Source organism: Cnephaeus nilssonii, assembly GCF_951640355.1.
Source record: "Cnephaeus nilssonii genome assembly, chromosome: 7".
In the NCBI taxonomy this organism is placed as follows: Eukaryota; Metazoa; Chordata; class Mammalia; order Chiroptera; family Vespertilionidae; genus Cnephaeus; species Cnephaeus nilssonii.
Genome location: NC_137078.1, coordinates 56,814,094 through 56,838,389, shown reverse-complemented (window position 1 = coordinate 56,838,389; position 24,296 = coordinate 56,814,094). Strand labels below are relative to the sequence as shown.

Genomic DNA, 24,296 nt, shown 5'->3' with positions numbered 1-24,296 from the left:
ACTAAGTCTCTGTTTCCTCAGGGCAGTATAAAATTTGTGAATGATTTTCATTTTTCTCCACTGGAATTTTAAAATAAGAGTATTTTTGAAAAGCATTTCTCAGTCAGACTCTTACAAAAAGAAATATAAGGTAATGAGCCATTACTACAAATTGGAAAATTTTTAACCACTCTCATATATATATGATATATATATATATATATATATATATATATATATATATATATATCTTATGTGCCTAATGAATAGTTGAGTATTTTTTAAATCTTGTTGTTTAGACTATGGGAGAGGAGTAAATTACTTTCCATTGTTTTAATATTTCTATTTCCTATGAACTGTGTCTTCATTTTGAGAGTTAAAACAGTAAGAAACGTGGAATTGTGGGTAGGAGAGACACAAAGGTTGCCACAAGCTAGAACCACGCAGTGATTTGTGTGATTTACACGGATTTACTCTGTGTCATCTCGTGGTCCCATATTACATGTACATCAAAACAGAAGAATATACACTTGCATTTTAAGCATAGGCATTATTTGTTTGGGAATTATTTAATTTTCCAACTACTCTGAATGCCAAGGCTTCTTAGAGGGCAGAAATTATGGCTGGCATGATTATCTTGCACAGTGCCGAGCCCAAGCTTCAGACAGAACATTCAACAACTACTTTTGGTGGTATTGCTGAGTAAATCAGAAAAGCAAAGCACTCTTACTCTGAACTTTGAGCATAATGAGTTCTAATAAATTAGACCACAGTTTTTTCTGATCACATTTTTTTCCCCCTATGGTCAATTGAAAATGTAGAGGACATGAAAAAAAAAAAAGGAACTTAGAATTTTTACTCTACCAATCAAAAAATGGAATTCAAAAGACAATTGGGTCAAAAACAAACCCTTCACCCATTTTCATAGAACTTCAATTGAAGTCAGTCATGAACTTTATGGAGTAGAACATTAGTGGTCTGTGAAGATGTAGAAAGGAAGTGGTTTCTTAACACTAGAAAATACTTGGTTAGATGGGGAAATAGGTTTCTTGATGGTTTGAGAACTATGAGATACAACGAATATTGTGAATTTCCAAAAAGAGGCTATACTTAAAAGGGAAAGGTACTTAAAACTTATCTAAGATAAAACTTTTTTTGAGGGTTGAAACACTAATGTCTTAATGGGCCTTTGGAAAAGAGTTTTGGAAATGTGATGTTTCAGTGAAATAAACACTGCCTAGAAAACCAGATTGGTATGGGGAAACCTATTTCATTCTTTACCAACTGTCTGACCTTATTCAGGTCTGAGCACCAATTCTCTTGTTTACAAATGGAGTTATAATGCTTCCCTTGAAATGTTGTGAAAATTAAGTGAATTGAATAACCTAACATACTTACTAGCACATATGAAGAACTCAGTAAATACTGAGTTCACATTAAGAATTAAATATGAAATATAATATAGTTATGTGTCTGATTTTGGTATTTAAGTGAGATGTACAATACTTAGCACAGTGCCCAATCCAAAGAATTAAGTCAATAAATATTAGTCTCTTAACTTCTTGATTTATCACCTTCATATTATAAATTGGTTAGCATTTTGTTTGAAAATTCAGATTTGTAATAATGATATGCTATTCAAATCAACTTTTAAAAAATTCTACTTATCTATTAAAACAGCTGATGCATTCACACTTCCAACATACATTTATTGAGCACTTACTATGTACTAAGTACTATGCTATGCTTCTGAGATCCAACGTTCTGAACCATCAGATAGAAAAAATCCACAAATAAACCAACAATTATAAATCATTGTGTTAAAACAATCATAGATGTGTGCAAAGCCTGCTTTAGCTAAATCTACATCAGATTGGAGCAAAAAGGATGTGACCCATAACTAGAATTCTGATGGGATAAATAGGCCATAATTAGACAGAGAATCAGAAGAAAAACCTTCCAGTCATAACACAGCTTAGCATGATTCATTCTACGGGGAAAAAACTGTTGCCACTCCAAATCATAAGAAAGGAAATGATTACCTCAGACAATGCTAAAAGGGCAGACAGAGCTAGATAAGCTTTCATAATAGACTAGAGGCCCAGTGCACAAAATTCATGCACTGGGGGGTCCCTCAGCCCAGCCTGCCCCCTCTGATAGTCTGGGAGCCCTCAGGGTATGTCCTACTGATGGCTAGGGGAGCAGGGAGCGGGCCTAAGCTACAGTCTGGCCTCCCTCTGTGGGAGGTGACTGGTGGGCCAATCGGGATAGCACGGGCAGCAAGCGGCCGGCCCTGCCCCCAATTGCACCATGGCCACTGGTGGCCTCCCTCTATGGGAGGCAACCCCAGCAGGCCTATCTAGGGATGGTGCTGGGCAGCCCTGCCCTGAATCGCCCCACTGCTGCTGCCGCCAGTGGCCTCCCTCTGCAAGAGGCGACCAGGTGGGCGATCAGGGGATGGCGCCAGCCCCCATCTCCCCACCGCCACTGGTTGTTGCTGTCCCCCCACCCCCGCCACCCCATCGCCGTCCCTTCCCTCTGCCCACTGGCATGCGCCTTGGCTGGCCTGGCGACACCTGATTGCCAGCCCTGCCCCCCACTGACCGGTTGTTCCACTGTTTGGTCGATTTACATATTACACTTTTATTATTTAGGATTGCTTTACTTGGAGGGAGATTTATCCACCAAAATGAGCTCTAGAAGGAGTGCTTTTCAAGGTGTGGTCCTACATTTTAACAGGTAACCCAGATGAGTGTTATGCTTTATATTATTTGAGAGGATCTCTTTTGAAGTGTGACACTTCAGTAAAGAGACATTGGCTCATTAAAATTATGCCTTTGGCATGACCACATTCAGTATCTGATTTTTATTGTTAAAAATCGAGCACCCAATATCTCTTTATGAATCTATATAGGCTCATAATGTTTCCACATCTTGAAAGTCCCCATACTCACAGAGCATTGAATGACTTCGGTAAGTATTTTTAAGGGATCATGCAGGAAAACTAATTTAGGTGATAGGAATGTGTAGTAGATAGATAATATCCTAGATTAGGAGAAAAGATGGCACATTAGCCTTACATGGTGATGGCTGAAGGCAGAAAAACAAACATTGCAGCAAAGAAAGAGCACTAAGTCTGTCTTCTGTGCTAATTGTTTGGCTATTGCTGAACTAAGCAAGCTCCCTTACACTGTTCCTTTTCCTCAATACCTTCCCCCAATTATTAGCTTGACCCATTCAACGAAGTTGCCCAAACTGGAAAATCTGGGCTAATACCATTTGCTTTGTTTGCTTTCATCCCTGTGTAATCAGCCAAATAGTTCCATCAGGTTTCCTCATAAATGTGTCTCTGATCCACTGCCTCTGTCTAGTCCTAGTTCCCAACATCAGTCTCTCTTTTTCTTGGGCCCAAAACACTGCAGCTGTCTAAATTGATCCTTCCCACAGCCACCAGAATGGTTCACTTAGAATAAACGCAAGACCAGGATGCTCCCATGCTTGACATTCTTCACTTTTCCTCCTTCTGTGGAATAAAATCTAATCTCCCTTCTATGGTATATAAGACCCCCAGTGGTCTGTCCTCTGCCTACTTCTCAGACCGTTGTGGAAGTCAGGCCTGACTGCCGCCACGAGCGGCCAGGACCCGGGCCTGACTTCTGCCCCAGGACCCCCCTGCCCCCCTATCTGTGTCTGCTCCGGAGCTGCCCAAGCCGGCGTGGCAGTGCAGCAGTTCGGGCAGGCCCTCCTGTCTCTGTCTCCGTCTCTGCTCCAGGCCTCACCTGTGTGCACAGCCTCCTCCTGACTGGTCATGACTGTTATGGTGTCCAAGCCTAATTTGCATATTACCTCTTTATATATATAGACTAGAGGCCCGGTGCACGGATTCGTGCACCAGTGGGGTCCCTTAGCGTGGCCTGCGGGAATCGTCCAAAACTGGCAGTCCCATGCCGCCTGCCATTCCTGCCTGCTGCTCCCGCTCATCCTGGTCCCACTGCAACATCCATGAGCCTGGCATCTGGCGCCAGTTGGTCAGCTGAGCGGTGGCCCCCCCCCCGCCCCGTGAAAGCGCACTGACCACCAGGGGGTAGCTCCTGGGTTGAGCGTCTGCCCCTGGTGGTGGTCAGTGCATGTCATAGCGACCGGTCGACTGGTCATTCAGTCGCTTAGGCTTCTATAATAATAAAAGCATAATATTCTAATTAGACCAGACGTTGTTCAGGACATCCTTCTGGATGACCTTCCAAACGAAGCAGGGACTGCGAGGGAAGCCCAGGGCCTGGGTGCCAGAGAGAAGCCTGTGCTGCAGTTGGGGGAAGGAAGGTCTACACTTGCACGAATTTCATGCATTAGGCCTCTAGTGTATGTGTATGTGTGTGTGTGTGTGTATATATATATATATATATATATATATATATATATATATATGGATTCAGCTTTATCCTGAAAGCTCTAAAGGGCTTACAGCAGGGAAGGACATAGCCAATGTGTGGGGTCAACCTGGAGGAAGAGCCTGGTTAGGCTGTTTTCTGTGGAAACAAAGGGGCTTCCATAAAAGTAGAGTTGTATTCTATTTTTTGAGGACAAACTTCAGGCAAGTGCTGCTAAACCCACATGAGTGTATATGTGTTTAGAATCTCTGAGAGGACCCAATGGCTCAGGTCAACTCTTAGATGGCAATTTGCAACAATCAAAATGGAACATCACAATTAGACTGTTGGATTTTAAGTGGTAGAATGTTTTCAAGGTTGAACAATTAAGGTGTGGAAACCTGCCTAATGTATTCTTCTAAGCCCACCTGATAAAGGTTTAGCTTTTTATATTACTCCTTAAGTGTCAAGTCAAATTTATTTTTTTCCAGTTGAACTCATTTGACTTACATAGTTTTTGTTACATTACTTGTATTTTCTTTCTATTGAACTACAGCTAACAGTGAATTCAGGTAAAAAAAAATAAAAGCTCTACATTTTCACCCACATCAATTAATTATATGTAAACAACCACTTAAATGCCATAGTGGAGCCAAACTTTAAAGAAACCCAAAGGTAAATCCTCCATTGATGATAAGAATTATTTTTATAGTAAAATTACTTAATAATTTATTTTTTATATGTTGAACTTCATAATTCTCTAAAGTAGGGCACACCTACATTTAGTGTGTTTAATAAGTGGGATATGGGCTTAACCTAAAGCCATGTTGGCTACCATGCCAGTCATATCAGAAGGTAATTATAGATTTGTAAATGTTTCTAGAAATCAGTAAACACTTGTTTATTCTTTGAAATAATAATAAAGAGCCTGACCGAGTGCATTTGTCACCGTTAAACACCCCACAAAAACTAATGTTCAAAATGGTACAAAAGATAATCTTTGACACCCATTAGGTTACAATCCTCTTTGCAGTTTTGTTGTGAAGTATATTCTTAAAAAAAAGAATAATAGCTTACTGATTTTTTGAGAGAGAGGAAAGGAGAAGGGAGAAACATCCATGTGAGAGCACAACATTGGCTGCCTCCTGCACACCCACTCTTGGGGAGCGATCCCACAGCCCAGGCATGAGCCCTGACCAGAAATCAGCCCAGCAACGTGTCCTGTATGGGACGATGCCCAAAGTAGCCACACCAGCCAGGGCAGAAGGATGCTTTTATTTTAAGCTCAAAGAAGGCCCTTTCCTTTAATTACTCAAGCCAGCTTGAGAAAATAATGTGCCTACAATTAGGGCTCTGTAATGAAGATAAATAACAGTAAAACTTGATTACTGGCAAAAATTCAATACATTATTTTTTACTGATTTTCACTGACAGGTACAGACAGCAGCAAAACTTATTTCAATCATCAACAACTTTATTTAGCTGAAATACAAGCACCCAGGACTTTCAAGAATGTATTCATGTGTTTTCAGTGCTGTGGACTTTATCCTTCCCCTGACACTTTAGCCATAGCACAAGAAGTATGGGTGAATGCCTGTGAGCCCACTTTGATGAGAAAATTGTGTATAATATCTGAAGAATTACATGACTTCTTTCTTCCTATGCTATTTAAAGAAGCTGCATATAGCCTGCTCAAGCAGAGCGCACTAAGTCAGAGAAATCTAGCAATCAAATCATCACATTTTTATTTGTTGGGCTCAGCATGAAGCCACAGGGGAAGAGAGTGTGCAAGAAAAGTGTGAATGTCTTTGCTTCAGATTTGGGGCAGAAAAATGAACTTTTTCCAAGATATTATTTCCTTGAAAGTCAGGTAAACGGTTTTCTTTTGTTTGTTTGTTTTTTAAGTAAAGACCAAGAAGGAATACATATTTTTATGAAATATGAAAATCTATGTAGTATTCAGTATTGTAATCTGGTTAAAGGCAGATGGCTCAGACTATTAGCTCAGTAGAAGACCTAAAATTACCCTAAGAGTTGATTGCAGGAAGGGATGTTAGCGTGCTCTTAAGACCTTCCTCTCTGTCAGAAAGGCAATTTCCTCTTTCATTACATAGTTGAATCAACAAAGGCAAGATTCTGGAAGCTGAAGACACACTGAAGAGAAATTCCAAGATTGGAGGTCACTGGCAAAGCAGAAAGGTAATCTGATAGAGAACCTACAAAAGCACAGATCTAATACTGCAGTGAGGTATAGGCAGTGTCTAAAAGCTGCAAACTTCCACTCTGAATATTCCCCGCCATAAATCACAGCTCACCAGAATCAAGTCTGTTGTGCCAATCACAGTAAATTAGTCTCATGGCTAAGACTTCCTTCTTAAAGTAATATAGTAATTTAATCTCCTTGTGATAATTGAAGAAAGTAAGTATACTAACTATATTCTTCAACTTATCCAATGTTTATAGCACATGTGAAATTAAGCATTTTAAAAGGTAAGTCATAAAATTATTATTACTATCAGGGCTATTTGTGTCAAATAATTAAGTCAGCTTTTGAATTACTGTGCCTGCTGAGTCAGCTTTTAGAAAAGCAATGTTGTTTTATTTCATATAAAACTAAAGGCCCAGAGCATGAAAATTCATGCACAGGAGGGGGTGCTCCCTCAGCCCAGCGGGCCCCCTCTCACAGTCCGGGAGCCCTCAGGGGTGGGAGGCGACCTGGTGATCAGGGGAAGGCGACGCCCCATCACACCTCTGCCGCTGCTACTGCCGGTAGTGCAAGCCTCAGCCAGCCCTGGTTACCTGAGCCTTGGGTGGCCCTGGGTGGCTGGGCAGCCACCATCTGAGGCTTGCCTGCACCTCAGGCTGGCCCTGGGCAGCTGGGGGGCTGAGGGGACTGGGGGACTCCAGAGGTAGGCACGCGGAGCAGCCAGGCCTGGCCTTGCTGCGCGTCTGCCGCCCCGGCGGGACTGAGAGGACTGGGCGCCACCATCTTGTGGCTGTGGGTGCCACCATCTTTGAGGGCAGGGCAGTCAATTAGCATATTCCCTCCTTATTGGCTGTGAGCACTGCCATCTTTGCAACGACATGAGGGCCAATTAGCATATTCCCTCTTTATTAAATAGGATAGTTCCATATCTAGAAAATTTTTTCTTAAATTTATTTATTATTCAAATTTTGGTGTGCAAAGAAACATTCTAATCACAGCTAACCTCAAATTAATCTTTGTTTTATTTATGATAGACTAAAACTGTATTCATTCTTTAACTGAATATTCATTGAGGGTATTACTCTAGTATGCTCTGTACTTGGTGGCCCCGGTGATACCATAATTACTGAGAATTAGTCCTGGCTAGATTCCTACCTAGGAGGAGCTTGTCTTCCAGTGAGAAAAACAGACACATGTTAATTAGAAGACAATCTGAGAAATGCCATAGGAGAGCTATGGGCAAAGCTCCATAAGGTCCATGAAGAGCTAGCATAGACTTCACAGAGGAGGTGCTATTTGACCTTGGTCTTTCAGTATGGCAAAAGAAGCTTTCCAGATAGAAAGAAGGAAAAACAAATACAAAGGAATGGAGACAGAAATATGCATGACTGGTCCAGGGAAAGATAGATAAAGTCTAGACCAGGGCTTACGGGTATTGTTTATTTTCTGTCCCCACTCCTCCCATGCTACCTCCCATCCTGAGCTGGAATGTGAACTCCATGAGGCCAGGGAATTTTGTCTGTTTGGTTAATGGACATATCCTAAATGCTTAGAAAAGTATCTAGCACATAGTAAGTGCTCAGTAAATAATTGTCAGAAGGATGCATGAGTGTGTGTGTTTGTGTGTGCATGTGTTTGAGTTGTAATTGTGTGAGTTGGACTTAGACATCTCCATGAGTTCAAGTGATTTTGGAGAGATGGCATGGGACAAACCTTGGTCTTTGATCTTTGATCCTCTTACATCCTGCTTTACTTAATTCCAAGTCACTAATTTGTTGGTGTTTGCCTACCAGGAAACTAACCCAGCATATGTATTGTATTAATAGCACCATCAAATAGTGAATGGCCAATGCCAGACTATCTAAGTGTCTGTGCATGCTCAAGAAAAGTGACTTTTCTTTTATCTGCCAGCAGAAGTGGGACTGCACATGATTTGGTAAAACACAGAATACAATGGAGAGTGGGGACTGCACACAGAAATAGAAATTACTGAAAAAGAGCATCCACTATTATGGCCTGGAGAGTGAGATCTACCCATTGACAAAAAGAGACCTCCATCATGGGTGACTCGCCTATCAAAAATATAGTAATAAACTATATTTTATAAAACTCAAAGGGAACATAAGCTAACCCCTTTGCTCACCATTGAATTTGCAATGTCTAGGATGACACCAGTTGTCAGTCAATATTTGCTGAATGAATGAATAAATGATCCAGGCTGCTCAGATCATTTAAGCAAATGCAATTGTCAATAAATGATTAGTTTCCTGCGTGAGTTGATGTAAGTTCCCACCATTGGCATCACTATAATTTGTTTAAAGTGGTAGGCTGTACACATGCTTTAAAATAACTGGGAACCTTCAGAAAGTGTGGATTTTAAATATGTCTATCTGAACCTGATTCTAGAACTTCTAGTGTCCTTTCTTGTGGCTCCAGAATCCAGTGTCTAGTCCTCAATTTGAAACAAGGTCTGGGGAGAAGGAAATGGGGCCTGGCAGTCCAAGAGGTCCTCTAAAGATCCATCTCTCTTGCACAGGAAGGATGCTAACATCTCTGTGGTGGTAAGGTAGAATTTATAGATACTACTGTTTATGGATTCATTTTGTATTTTCCAAGAACAGCAGGCCATACTATGCCTAGCTAGGGAAAATGGAAATGAACAACATGTAGTCCTCAGGAGCTCACATTCAAGTAGGGAGGAAACAAACAGGTGAGCAAATACATTTACTGCATCTGGTAAGTGTCTGTCATAATAAAAGCATGTGTTCACAGGAATCAGGAGGTAGAGATGGAGGAAGAGGGCAGAAAGTATGTGAAAATGTGGAACAGCACAGCTAATTGGGGGACCTGCATGACACGGGGGTATTAAAGGTCACATAAAGAAGATAAAGTGAGAAAATTAGTCAAGCCGCATATCATATAGGAATCTTGTGAGAAACTAAGGAACAGAGACTTATTCCATAAAACGTTTGTAGTACCTTATAGGTTTTTAAGCAGAGAGTGGCATAGCCAGATATATCCTTTAAAAGGATGATCTTATAGATAAAACTCAAAGCAAAGGAAGTGGTTAGGAAGCTGTTGGAGTAATCTAGGGAAGAGATGATAGTGACATAAACCAGGTCACCTATGGCCATATAAAGAGGAAACCAATTCAAGAATGGTAAAGGAAATAGAATGTTTGGGGCTAGGTACCCACTTGGGCACTTACTTGCTTGTTTATGACACTTACAAGGTTTGGCAGATGACTGACTAATAAGGCAGATTTCCCACAGCTATGAAAGGGCCCTACTTTGCTTTTATTGGTACTGGCTAGGGCAGTGGTCGGCAAACTGCGGCTCGCGAGCCACATGTGGCTCTTTGGCCCCTTGATGTGGCTCTTCCACAAAATACCACGGCCTGGGCGAGTCTATTTTGAAGAAGTGGCGTTAGAAGAAGTTTAAGTTTAAAAAATTTGGCTCTCAAAAGAAATTTCAGTTGTTGTACTGTTGATATTTGGCTCTGTTGACTAATGAGTTTGCCGACCACTGGGTTAGGGTGATTAGATGTGGGAGAGAAGAATGATGCTCAAGTATGTAGCTTGGTTAATTATAAATTTTGCATTCTCTCTCTCTTTCTGTGTGTGTGTGTGTGTGTGTGTGTGTGTGTGTGTGTGTGTGTGTGTGTGTTTTCTCACTGCCTAGCATAGTACTGACACTGAAGTACAATGATACACATTCTTAAGCAAGTATCTAAAAATAATACCTATCACATTTAGAGTGCCTACAAGGTGTTTATTCGTGTGTCATTTCATTCATTATTATTTTGCAAATTGAGTCATTCAAAGACGTGTACCTACCAGGAGATGGAGCTGGGATACTAACCCACATCCACCAGGCCTCAGTGCCCATATTATTACCATTATGATAAGTGAAACGAACGGTGAATCTAGTGGTGGGAGAAAATTTAGGGCTGGAGTCAATAGGAAGTTCAGCCTGGTAAATATAGTTGGTAGCTTTAGCTTGTCTGTTTCACAACTAAATGGATGGAAGAGTGGGAAAAGAGGCTTATTGTTTAAATCCAAGTAATAAAGAGCACTTTCGACACCCTGTCTTGGGTAAACATAATTGATTGATTGACAAGGCACTCGTCATTCTAGCTATCCTAAACTTTTAGTGCCAACATTTAAACACATGTTCTCTTGTTTTCCTCATTGAAAAAGTAAGTCTGCATCATGGCCTTTCACATTTCTGGAGTCTGTTATTAAGTTAGATATTTATATATCATATGTAATATTACTTGCTGTGATAACATTGAGTGAGCTGGGAATGATGCTTCATGGATAATAGTCAAGGCTGAAGAGTACTGTTTTCTATATTTCTTGTTCCTGACCAGTTTGACTTTCTAGACTAAATGGCTTTGGATCCTATTCAGTTTGGCCACATAACCTTGAGATTGACATTAGTGTTTCTCTCTTATTTTTGTGCTCACTTTCCTCTTTTCCTCTTAACATTTTATCACCAGCATTGTTGCCAACAAACACTGCAGAAGGCAAGGAGAGGCAACATAGCAGTGAGTCTGTGTTCTTCACTCTGGTGATCCAGTTCTATGCAGAGTTCTCCTAGCAGCTTTGAAAATGAAAATCCATTTTAAGGATGTTTATTAGATTTGCTGTGATTATCCTTGATTATCCTTACTAGTTTAAAATTTCCTACTTAAAAGGGATAGAGAGGGAGAGAAAGAGAGAAGAGAGAGAGAGAGAGAGAGAGAGAGAGAGAGAGAGAGAGAGAGAGAGAATGAAAAGAGACAGAAGAGAAACCTTTACTTTAAAACGAAATAATTAGACTAAGTGTATTTTTTTTCATATTTCAATAAACTGTTGTATACTCATGACAGCAAGATTAGTACTAAGAAGAGAGGCTTGAAAAGTCACTAAACAATATGTTGTGCTTAAGAAACAAAAAAGCAGTTGGCTCTTTCTTCTTTATAGTTTTATTTAGAATGTTTTTGAAAAGAATGTTAATTCACAGAGCACTAGTTTCTGTCAATTGCCAATTGTGATGGATTTGTTGTTGTTGTTGTTTACTGTTTTTCTAAATGATAGCAAAGCTTTGCTATATATGTACCTATTTTTTTTTCCTGGATATTTAGATGTTTCTGGGAAACTGGTTAAAGTTTATCATTTGGCTTTTATTAGTGTTTTTAAAAGAGGTAGTAATTTGATTGTTTTGAATTTTTATACAAAATATATGTAGAGAGTGATCTTTAATAATTCTATAACTGAAATATTAAAGGAAATAGTTCCCATATTTAAACTAAATATTTTAGTGAGCATTCTCTTGTTTAATTCAGTTTTAATTGCATTATTAATTGTCATGAGCAAGATATTCCTAGGGAAAAGCTGAGCAGATCATCTAATTGCAGCTTTTACTGCTTTGAATGATAAAGTGCCTTTGATTTGGTGCTGAGCCAGGAGGGCTTGATTGATAATATCTGTCTCCGATGTCACCCTGGGAGAAAAGAATAAAACCTCAGTAGACTTGGTGCATTGCAGCTGTCTCCGTTGCTCCAATTTCTCTGCCCATTGACGTCATTGGGAGGTTTCAAACCAGTCCAGAGTGTCTAGTAAACCTGCACATAAATGAAATGAAGAAACAGAAAAACACTGATTCATAACCCCAACCCTCACTCCAAAGAGGTAGCTGTTACATTCTCTCGGATAATGGGCAGCTGTTTTTTTCTTCCCTGCACTTAAAAAAAGAAATTATTAAAATGTCATCACCTATCCAGAAATGTGGTAAAGCCTCCGATGAGGAATGTGAATGGCGTAAACTCTTCTGAAATCAGATTATAGCACAGCGAGCCATATTGGTCTAGGGTTCTCAGATATCATAACCTGCATCCAGCTTGTCTCTAAGATCAGGACTCTCTGAAGCAGAAAGTGGCATGGGAAACAGCTCTCCCGGACTGGACCGCTCAAACCACCCTGGCTGGTTTCAGGCACCAGTTCCTCCTCTTTTCTTTTCATAGGCAGCCTTTTGTGTGGAGTTCTAAATGAGGGGCGCACACAGACAATGATAGGAGCACAGGGTAGAATTACAGTATTTTCCAAGGGAGATGACAAACTCTCAAGGTTGTAATTTTTTTTTTCTTTTTAAAATGAATTTAGCAAAGAGAAAATACACAGGAGGAAGTAGATGCGGAAAAAAAAACACCTTTAGCAATGCAGTTTTGCTTTTTGTTTTTGTTTTTTTTTTTTTAAAGGTGCTTTGTCAGCTTAATGAAATACATGATAAACTCTAAATCGAAAAATAATTTATTATAGGGCATCTTTCCTAATTGCTGTCACATAGCCATTTAGTGACTTGGCTGAGCATTCATAATATGTCTAGATGTAATTTTTCATCTGCTGGGCAATGAGACTGCTGGCAGAAGGAGAATGCTCTTTCTTCTACTTATTGTTCAAGCTCCTTCCTCATTCTCCACCAGGTACTGCAGGCAGGAAAGGACTCAAAATTACCAAGCTGCTTTCATTTCCTACTCATCTAACAAACTCTCAGACATGTAATTCAACAATAATTGAATCTTCACACCATTTTAAAGTTTACAAAGCATCCTTATTTTCATGTTCCCATTGGAGTCCAGTAGAAACCCTGTGAGATAGATGATACAATGCTCATTGTTTTATAGGTGAAGAAACTGAGCTTCAGGCAGGTTAAAAGGAAAGGAAAAATCTTGCCTGAGGTTCTCATCTTGTATAGGCAGAGCTCAGATCAAACCCAGATTTTTGAAACCTTACCTCAAACTCTGCTTTCTTTATCATATGTCCAACAAGGTAGATATTTTTCAACCCCATGACCTACCGTTCAGAACCACTACAACTTAGCAGATATGTATTGACCAGTGACTACATGTTGTAGGTGTGTTAGGGAAAAATGAAGTAAGACACAGTTGTTGGCTTAGGAAGCTTTGAATACTGGGGATTAGACACGCATCCACATATTATAAGGCAGAATAAGACAAGTGATGGCATCTGATCAGTATATCTTGAGTGAAGTAACATCTCACATAAATGTTGAAGGACTGGTGATATTTCAATAGATAAAGATGGTCTGTGTGGCTATTTTGTGGGCCACGGGACCTGCATGAACGGAGTCAAATAGGCAAGAAGATCTGAGGGATGACGGGAATGATATAAAGGATCTTACTGTGAAACTGAAGGCTGGGAGCTGATAAAGCCTTGGGTAGGGTCATTAGTGACTGACTTTAAATGCCAGGGTAAGGAGTTTGTCATAATGAGGAGACATTTTAAAAAATGCTTTGAGCTAGGAAATAAAACCATTAAATGTGTACTTTAGTAAAATCGGTTAAACACATGAGAGGAAAGAAACTCTGTCTCGTGATGCCAATGAGCCAGCTCCATAATCTAGAGGGGAGGTTTGAGAAGCAGCATAACACAGGGCCGTAGGAACTCACTCATTGGTTTAAAAGTACTTATTGAGCACCTACTATGTTTAAGCACTATTCTAGATACAAGAATGTGACAATCACAGACTGATAAACTCCCTGCTTTCATAGGTCTTTCATTCTATAAAAGAGCAAATGGAAATAAGAGGATAAATTACCCAAATGCTGCAGCACAGGCATTAATGGCACTTAGTGACAGGTGGTTCTGGATGAGGGGAGTCAGTGCTGACTTGGAAAATTGTCTGTGGAGAGAACATACCTCAGAGCCTGTTGGCTAAAAGTGCACTGACTCTACAAAACTAGCCTTCTGCAGGCACTATAATAATACTGCACCTAGCACTTTACAGCTCAAATATGATGAGGTGTGGAAACATGTTTAGCAAAGCACCAAGTGCTACATAACTATTTTCATTAGTTGTGAATCTTTTTTTTTTCTGGTGTATTTTAATTTTAGCAAAATATGAATATTTCAGAGTATTTAATCTGGTAAATTATTTCCCATTTTATTTATCAATTTAAAACAGACCTGAATAGGTTTCTATTCATTGGGTGATTTCAAATCTCAGAGGGTTATTTTAAAGGAATGTTGCTTGGAATATACATTGCTATATAATATTTTTATCTTCTTGCCGCTGTGGTTTCTGCCTATATGTTAATGCAACATACATGATGAAAAAAATGATAGTGTATATTGTGTGGGAAGCTGCTAAAACTAGTGTGCTGGTTGCCAGAACCTCAGGGAGAAGGGATTCAATTCTGCCTTATACATTGATGCATTTTATGAGCTATGTCATCTTAAGCATTTAATAGTTTAGACATCTAATTATTTTCTCTGAGTTTATGTATATGAGTGATTTATTACATAGAGTATAAGTGTTCTTTTCCAATATAATATTAAGTCTCAGAGCTTATTTCTAGTGTTGATCTGTGGGTCATATTATAATTAAGATATTTTTACCAAGTAGAATTAAAAATGAGCAGACATTAAGAATCTTACATTACATTCAAGCAAATGTGCACCGCCTAATTAGATTATTATCCAGTCAATGGAACTCCAGAAGACTTTGATAATGATTCCCTTTATGTGTCTGCCTTTTGTCACCTTAGAATGAGAGTACACATGAAAGCTGAAGTGGAGAATTGAGAACATTACCTGGATAATTACGTTTGAGGAGTTGTATTACTAAGAATAAAAGGACAATAAAATGGCCATCTTATATTGATTACTATTACCAGCCCACCTCAACCCCAACAAATTTCAGATTTACAGAAAAGGTTTACTCAGCAAATACTGATGTGCACATGCCAGGCGTGATGTCTGAAATGACTCTCTCTCTCTCTCTCTCTCTCTCTCTCTCTCTCTCTCTCTCTCTTCCCCGCCCTTATAAACCTATTAAAACTTTTATTTTGTGATCCTTTCTGCTCAACTGAGTGAAGATGAGACAGATAAGTGACTAATTGGATCAGTGACTTTTGTCTATAAAACTTCAGTTTTTTAAAAAAACAGTTGCATGATTATGAACCTCCATGGTCTTGTTGCTTAGAATTTAAATTCAACCAAAGTGATTAAATTTCCTGATAAGCCTCTCCAAATTCTCCCCACCACCCTTACTCATTTTCTTCCATCCTCTCCCATAGACTGTCCTTAATGCTCTTTTTAATGTAATGTATTTATCTGTTTATTTGTTTCTTTCCATTCTAGACCATAAAACCCATGAGGAACATGACTATTTCCTTTATTTTTATGCCCACAAAATGTAGTAGAGCCTTTGATACATATTAGGTCCTCAGGAAATGCAGAAAATGTCCGTTAAACTGTCTTTGGACACTGGAGACAAGGATTTCATGATGTTGGGAGAAGTTTTATTTCTCTCAGAAAGAGTGCTTTTATGTATTATGCCTAATAGAAAGACTGTATCTCTCAACATCTCTTAGGGTAACTTTCTGAGTGTTGATTTTTACATGGGAATCTATACATATAAAAGGCTAAGTGTCTGACCATATGTCCATCCGACCAACCAACCGGCCGGTACATATGACACAGCTCTGGCAATCTAAAAATAAACATTGACTGGCGCATGCGTGGTACATATAATGCTCTGGCTGGCATCAATCCCACACGTGTGTTTCGATCTGTCATTGTCGATCATGAATTTGGTTGTTTTTGTTGACATTCTGAAGCTGAAAGAAAGCGGCGTTGTTGACAGAATATGTCTGAAGACCAACTATTGGCACAACTGTCCTGGTCTGACACTGGCCTTCCATTTAAATTAATTCAAAGACAGTTTCCCATGATGCCAGCATTTGTGATGACTATTAATAAATCACAAGGACAAACTCTAGACAGAGTAGGAATATTCCTACCTGAACCCGTTTTCAAACATGGTCAATTATATGTTGCTTTCTCTCAAGTTTAAAGAGTGTGTGACGTTAAAGTTGTAAATACTTCGTCACAAGGGAAATTAGTCAAGCACTTTGAAAGTGTTCTTACTCTTAATGTGGTATACAAGGAGATATTAGAATAAGTTTAATCAATTTATCAGTCATTGTTTTTATCAATGTTTTTATATCATGTTTTTGTTGTCTTTATATCATGTTTTTGTTGTTTTTATATCATGTTTTTTATATCATGTCTTTGTTGTTATATTATGTTGTTATTATTTATTTATTAATCAATTTATATATTATTTTCATATACATTTTACTAATTTTCTTTCATCTCTGACTCTTTTATTATAGAGAAAGGGCAAATAGTGATATTAAAATATTTCTTCTAATTAATTTCCTTTCAATGTGCACAAATCCAAACACCAGGCCATTAGTAATAACAATAATAGCAATAACAGTAGCACCTACAGTTTACTGAGCACTTAGTGACTGCTTTGCCTGTGCTAAGCATTTAACATATCTTGGTCAATATAGATAAATATTATTTTGCAGAAGGGAAAACAAATAGTTTAAGCAACTTGCTGAAAGTCACATTAATAATAACACTTGAATTCAAATCTCAACTTTGTAATCTACTAAGCTGTTTGATTCTGCATAATTCCTCAAACATCCTAAGCCTATTTCTTGCCTGTCAAATAAATGAACTTGATGGAATGATATCTAAGGTTCACCATATCCCATACCTTTGTATGCATCTGCTGTGCTTGGTTTGCTTCATCAACGGCCTTTTAAGCTTAAAAAGTTGATCAAGGCACCTTGAAATTGATTCTGGGTGACATTTGAAGAAAACCATGAGTTGAGGTTATTATCTATAGGAAATGCTTATATGGAACAATTAACAAAGTAAAAGGGAGACCTGACATGCTGCTAACTTCAGCATCGAGCTGGCTTTCACCTGGAAAAGATGCTTTCAGTGGCTGCAGTCATCAGGGATAGAGTCCCTGAGCTGAACCCGTGAGAAGTTATCTAGTTCACCTTTCTGCCTGGGGCCATGTCATATTTGAACTATAAAAAGAGATTAGGAATCTTTTTGTGTTTTTTAAGGGAGATTCCACAACTTCCCCTGGTATCTTATTCCAGTAACTGACAGTTTCACTGTCAGCAAATCATTTTTCATAGCTAACCTAAATCCCTAGGGCTGCAGTTTGAATTCATTTTTTTCTGTCCTTAGAGGTAAAAACAAAAAATAGCTAGTATAATAACTACTCATGTGCATGAAGATTGTTATCAAGATGTTCTTCAGCTCTCATCCTAAAGCCAAATTCCTTGAACCTTTCTTAATAAATTCTTTCTATCTAACCCTTTAATCACCAATTCCTTTTGTACTTATGAACTCTCCCCAAGTCTTCTTTTTCTCAGTTGTGAAACACAGGATAATATATAATAGCATATTTAGCTATTATACTCGGTGAATTGCTCAGTTGAATATCATACATGAACATAATAACTTCAATTCTGTTTCTATTTAAGCAAATATATGATGGAAACATTTTATTTTAACATAAGAAAGGCTAAGCATTATATTAATAGCAGGAGAGACTACAAGGGAGCATAATGCCTTAAAAATCCCCAATTTATAAATATTATAAACTAAAAACTAATAAATTAAGGGATATTGCTCTTTTAAATAAAATCTATGTCCTCTTTCCTTTACTCCCATGCTAAGCAGAAGTTTCATGTGGTAAGACAAAAATAAGTTTTAGAGTCAAACAAACTCCAGTTTCAGTCCTGGATGTGACTGGACTCAATGGGTAAATATATTCTCATTTTGGAACTTTACTTACCTACTATGTTACTTACCATGATAAAGAGAAAAATGGTGAATTCCTTGAGGACAAAGGCCATTTCTTATTTATTTTTGTATCTCCAGGGCCTAACTCAATGCTTAGCATAGAATAGCACTCACTTAATATTTGAATTTTTCTGAAATGTTATTTGTAAGAATTAAATTAGATTATATATGTGAAAATATTTGGTTGACTACTGAACTTTATAGAACTATGAGTCATCACTATTAATTTTTAACACGTCATTATTAGTAGTGAATTTTTAAAAATAATTAAACCAAACTTTGATTTTTATTCATCTTTCCAGGAACATTTCTGTTATCCATTTATTGCATATCTTATAAAAGTTGTCTAAATATGAGTTTCCTAAAATGAATAATCAATGATACAAAGCTTAGTAATTGGAGTTGAATGCTTAGTTTCTTCTGATGAGCAATTTGAGAATGATAAATGAACTCAAATGTGACTAAGGTGACCTCCAAGAGCCAATCAAAAGTCCCCCTGGCAACCAGGAGGACAGAGCTACTCTGAAAAATTTATGTTTTTCCAGGGTTTCTTTGACCTTGTGTACATTTCCCTATGTAGGAGAGAAAATCAGTGATATCTTTGACTGACAAAAGCCCCAAAGGTTTAAATAACATTGCTTTATTTATTAGCAACATGACTAAAAGGAGTCTTTTAAGCACTTGACCTTTTTCCATGGGAACATTGCCAAAGGGCTGAAAGAGTAATATAGGGAAAAGTTTTATGCAAGGGACTTAAAAGGAGTGTTTGTAAATAATAGTTGGCTCTTTCGAAAGAGCATCCTCTCCTGTCTTTGTACTTGATTTGCAAATATTTGACTCAAAGAGCATAAGCTTAGAACCAAAGTGGTTCAGGTAGAGATCTTAGCTGTCCATGGGAAAATTACTCAGCTTCTTTAACCTCTGTTTTCCTCTGTAAAATGGGAAATACATTGCCTAGTTCCTAAGACTCCTGGCACTATTGGGTTCTTGGTAAATTCATTTCCTCCCCCCACCTTCTGTTCTCCTTCTCCCTTGCCTATTTTGTCAGTAAGAATTGGCTAGTTAATGTGATTTACAAAACTAGTATGTTTGGTGGACTTAAGAGACTTCTGCAAAAAGTGGCTGAAACTCTTCGATAAAACATTTTATTGAGTTTCTTCCCAAGAGTGATATTAATCGCTTGATAATGACAGAAAGCTTTAAAACTCTGAGAATGTACTCCTTTTTGAAAAACTAAGTTAAATAAAATTACAGCTTTAAAAGTGAAAATTGATTGCAGCCTGCTAAAGCCAAATAGTATGGGAAATAATTCTGGACTAGAAATCAGGATGCACAGGTTTGGAGTCAGCTCTGCCACAAATGAGATAACCTTAGGTAAGTCATGTTGCTTTCCTGGACCTTACTTGCTTCATGTTTGAAATAAGAGAATGCTGTGCCAGGCCTTCCTGTATCACCAGTGTCCAATGCTAAGATTCAGACTTGTTACTCTCTCAGGGAGATACTGCCTGGAGCCCTGAAGGGTTGAGGTCCAATCTTGTTTTATCAAAACGTCAGACATGGAAGACTTCTGCAGAGCGACATGGCCCTGAGGCCAGCACATCTTGTAAAGAAAACATCAGTTGTTCCCCATGCGAACTCAAGAAGATTGTGGATGCACTCTGCCCTGTCAGATTTCTCTTTTAGATAAAGATCATGCTTGATTGGTAAGAAACTTTGTCTCTAAGTAGAAAAGTAGAAAGAACAACAGCAAAGAACACTAAGCAGGAGTGCAGGGTAAAGAAAATAACAAAAAGGGAACAAAAACCATAGATCTCTGAAGTCAGGCAAATAATAGACTTTGCTAAGTCAAATTTCAGAGATTGAATTCAGGATCAGTCTGTCTTGCTGCCCTCACTGTTGGATTCAGCAAATAGGAATATCATTCTTGGTAAATTATTATTTATGGAGCTGAAAGCATATAGATTTGTGCCTCTCACACTTAAAACCTAAATTAGATATCTTGATTTGGAATGAAAAATAATTTTTAAAAGCTTGTATTTTTTTTTCTTTATGTTTTGGGACCGTATCTAATCGTATGCTTAGTCTAGAGCCATTTTCTTGGCCATAATAAGTGATAAATCAACTCATTTCACCCAACCAAAACAGAAAAAGAACTTAGAGATGGTAATATTTCATAGCAAGCCGCAATCTTTTCCTACTGTTGGAGGGAGTAAAAAAATCACCCAGAGACACACACCATTTTTGTTGCTTTTTAAAGTAGAATATTCAGGAATGGTGTTCCACATAGTGGAAACTAAATTGAAATACCCTATATCGATGCCACCTTAACTACAGTGAAGAATCACCTTTTCTCTTTTTCTATGTGTTGATGAGAAAAAACACAGAACCAGAGCCTTGGTTTCTTCAAAATCTATCTGGGACTTGGAATTCATATTTTGTATAAATTCATTTCTTCTCTCAAAACCTCAAAACAGAAAACCCATAGACAAAATGTAGAACCCCTGAAAGTTGGGATTTATCCTGAAAGTATTGAATATGCACCAGCATTTAATTTGAAAAAGAAAAGAAAGACCCTACTGCTGTATACTTCAAAGCAAGCGTACTGCTGTTTCACTGGGATAGGAAGGCACAGGTTTCTGTTGAACTGGCAAGTTAATGTGCTTGAACAAAATAGAGAGAGAGGGCCAAAGAAATCACACTGTTTTTAGTATTTCCTCTGCAAAGAGCTTTTTTGGACCAAGTCTATGACTGCTCCAAGAAAATGCTCAGTTGCAAGAAGAATGTGAGTGCCTTTGTATTAATACACTATTAATGTCACTAATGCTAATTTGAATCTGGAGACTTAGGAGCAAACCAAGTGGCTAATCTTCTGCAGTGAGCCCCATGTCCCCTTTCTAGCACGTCCTGGATGTAGAAGTTGTTGTTTATTGAACCTGATATAAAGATCCACTCTCCTGAGTGATTGCAAAATAGCTGGTGTTAGAGTTCTGCATCTGACCTTTGTACTCACTCAACATGCACACAGCTATTTTTTTAAAATATGGTTTTCTGGTTATAAAAGAAGTATATGCTTGCCGTGGAAAATTTATAAAATAACAAAAATATTTTTAAATACCCTTATATTTGGTAAGGCCATAGTCATGCTAGACGAAGCAAAACGAGGCAGGTATTGTAGGGTTAATGAAGATTCTTAGAGATGCTGCGATAGGATTGCAAGTGTTTCCAATGTTTCAAAGACCATTTGGACCTACTGTAGCCTTCCTCTGCTTCTCTCTGCCCATCTGCTGTGATCCTAAGTCTTTGGGTAGTCCCATCTTTCCCAGCATATGTGACACAAAGCTCTCAGGTTTTAGAATGTATGCCTCAGCTGTATAGATTGCTTACTTACCACATTCCTACTCCATTCCATACCTAGACTCTATAGAAATAGACTCATGGGTCCAACTTACATAGCTCATCCTTGACCCAGGGTGGGATGGAAAATTATGACGACAGAATATAGTTGCTTCCACTGCACCCAAATGGACTGGGGTGGGGTGAGGGGATGTGGTAGACTTCCTCACAAAAGGGTACTGAGTAAACAATTCAATAAATCTTCATTTTAAACGTGTAATTCCCCTATCCAGGGATAATTACTGACAACATTTATATGTATTTTCTTCTGGTTTTCCCTTAAGTTATGTTTTTAATGTTGTTAAGATCATTCTGCTTATTAGATTTTGCATCTTGCTTTTTCTAAATACCACTTCATCATTAGCACTCACTTGAAGTTTATTTCTACCAGTAATAACTACAAAATAACAAAAACACAGTAGGTAGTGTGTATCAAGTGCTATATTACTGTCAAGATCTTTACATAATCTTATTTACTCTTATAGTGGAATAATATTTACTAACCTCTTCACAATTTGCTACCGGTTACAACGTACTTGCATAAATATTCCATTTGATCATCACAACTACTGTGAAACATGGTATTATTATTACTTTTTCTATTTTACATACTAAAAAAGAAAACGGAAAAGTCATACAACTAGTAAAATGGTTCTTTCTGGTCAGATTTTCAATCCTATTTCTTTTGGCCCATGCTGTTTCCTTCCTTGGTATTTTTATGCAATCAGATCGACTGTTTGCTCAGTTGTCCTTCAAGGCAGTTGTTAACATGGTAATATCTGTCCTCCTGTCGGGGCCTTTTTAGACACTTCCAGTGATGACAGGGGCCAAGGGCAAGGTGAGGAAGAGAGCTGAGGCAACATGCCAGGAATCAGGTGGGTGGTAGCGGTATTATGGTTTCCACATGGTCAGGCATAGTCTCATTTTTCCCCCCAGAACCTCTGCTGCTCCTCACCCTGGCCTGCGCGGCCAGGCACGTCTCACACCTGGGTATTTTCCATCAGGGGCCTCTTTTTGTTTCTCTTTCCCATCCAGTTTCCCTCAAGGGAAGTTGTAATCTACCCTATAGGAGTGAAAGCCAATTATGGGGTAGGTTAGTGATATTCCAGAGAGTTTCTGTTTCACTGTTTAAAACAGGAAGCTGTTTGTACTGGAGCAATGCAGTCCAGCTCCATACTCCAGCATCTCATGCCAGATTCAGCAGAATACCAAAGAAAGGGGGTGGTCTGGAAACCCTGAAAAGAAAGGTGGAGGAAGTAGTATGAAGTAAAAAACTTGGGCATTCCAGGTGTATCAAGCATTCTGTAATAATTTCCTATCTTAAAAAAGATACTTTAGTTAGAATAATAATAAATGATACTGTGAGATGTGGATCACTTATTACAATGACCTTCATGTGCTTTGACAGCAGTTGGCTTGGTTCAAAAATAAGCTTGCTAGGAATCTGTCTCAGGTGAAGAGATTGGTAAGTGACAGAGCTGGGATCGGACCCAGGTAGTCCAGTGTGGCTAACGTCTACACAGGTAACTAACTGATGCCCCATGAGGCTGAGCATATGGAACTCATATAATCACGTGTGAAATTTCAGAAATTTATAAGGTCCTCCAGCTTAGGGCCTGGTTTCATTTGTCTTTGAATTCCTAGTATGTGAGTTTAGAACATATAATTTAAGTGGAAGATGGGTTTTAGGGTAAACACAAGCAAGATACTGCATTACAGCATGGCTTAGGATGGACCCGTTGTATCCCTGCTTACCCCTGATGCCTTTTAGTGCTCTCCTCTTTTTTAGGCAAAACACCAAGGCTGAGTCCACTTTGGGAGAATGGTTACCATGGCTTGTACTGAAAGGAAATCTACTTTTTTTTCTCTCCAGTCACAAGCTTTGCTGGAAATAGTAATGGAACTGAATAAATAAACACCACTTATCAGGCAAAAATTTATAATTTCTCAATTCACATTGAGATAAAGATTTTTCATTTTTGTTTTTAGAGTGACTTGTTTATATTCATGTGTTCTGTTTTGTTCTCTTTTTTTGGTTATCTGTTATGTTTTTAGTCTTTGAGTGCCATTGTTTATTGTTAATAATATGCAGTTTTATAATGAGGTTGCTATAATGTTTATTGATTAAAACTCAGCAGGATTAGAGCAAATCAAATGTTTCTTAATACAATTTATAGTGTTAGTCTCAAGAATTTAGGAACTGAACTACAATTATTTACGCAGATGACATTTTGGTATCATAAATATTTATGAAACCACAGGTTATTGAAGATATAAATTATTTTCCCACCATTTAAGACCAACAATTTAAGGCAAACAGAAAACCATTTCGAAACAGAAATTTCTTGTATTTTTTTTGTAATAGCTTAATCCTATTGCTGATGTTGTTACTGGCAAAAATCTCAGAAACTGAATCAGGTTTGGGGGTTTCTAAAATTTTTGCTTTAAGTTACTGTGAAGTATAGTCTGCTTAATTTCTTAGATGATACACAAAGGGAAAAGCACTATTCTAGGATGCGGTCCCAGTTGTGTGGTGAGTCATTGCCTGCAGCAATCATAATGATAGAAGAATCTATTTATTCCCGTTCTCTAAGCCTCGCACAATGAAGCCAGGCAGAAATTACATAATTATTCCTCCTGGATGGATTTTCTTATTGGTTTGTAATTA

General features: G+C 38.3%; 1 protein-coding gene across 2 annotated transcripts in view; it reads left to right on the top strand.

Moving 5' to 3' along the window:
• Nucleotides 1-24,296, top strand: part of PDE4B (phosphodiesterase 4B) — a gene marked incomplete at its 5' end in the record, with an annotated part of 436,891 nt that overhangs the window by 243,935 nt on the left and 168,660 nt on the right. The window lies entirely within an intron of this gene.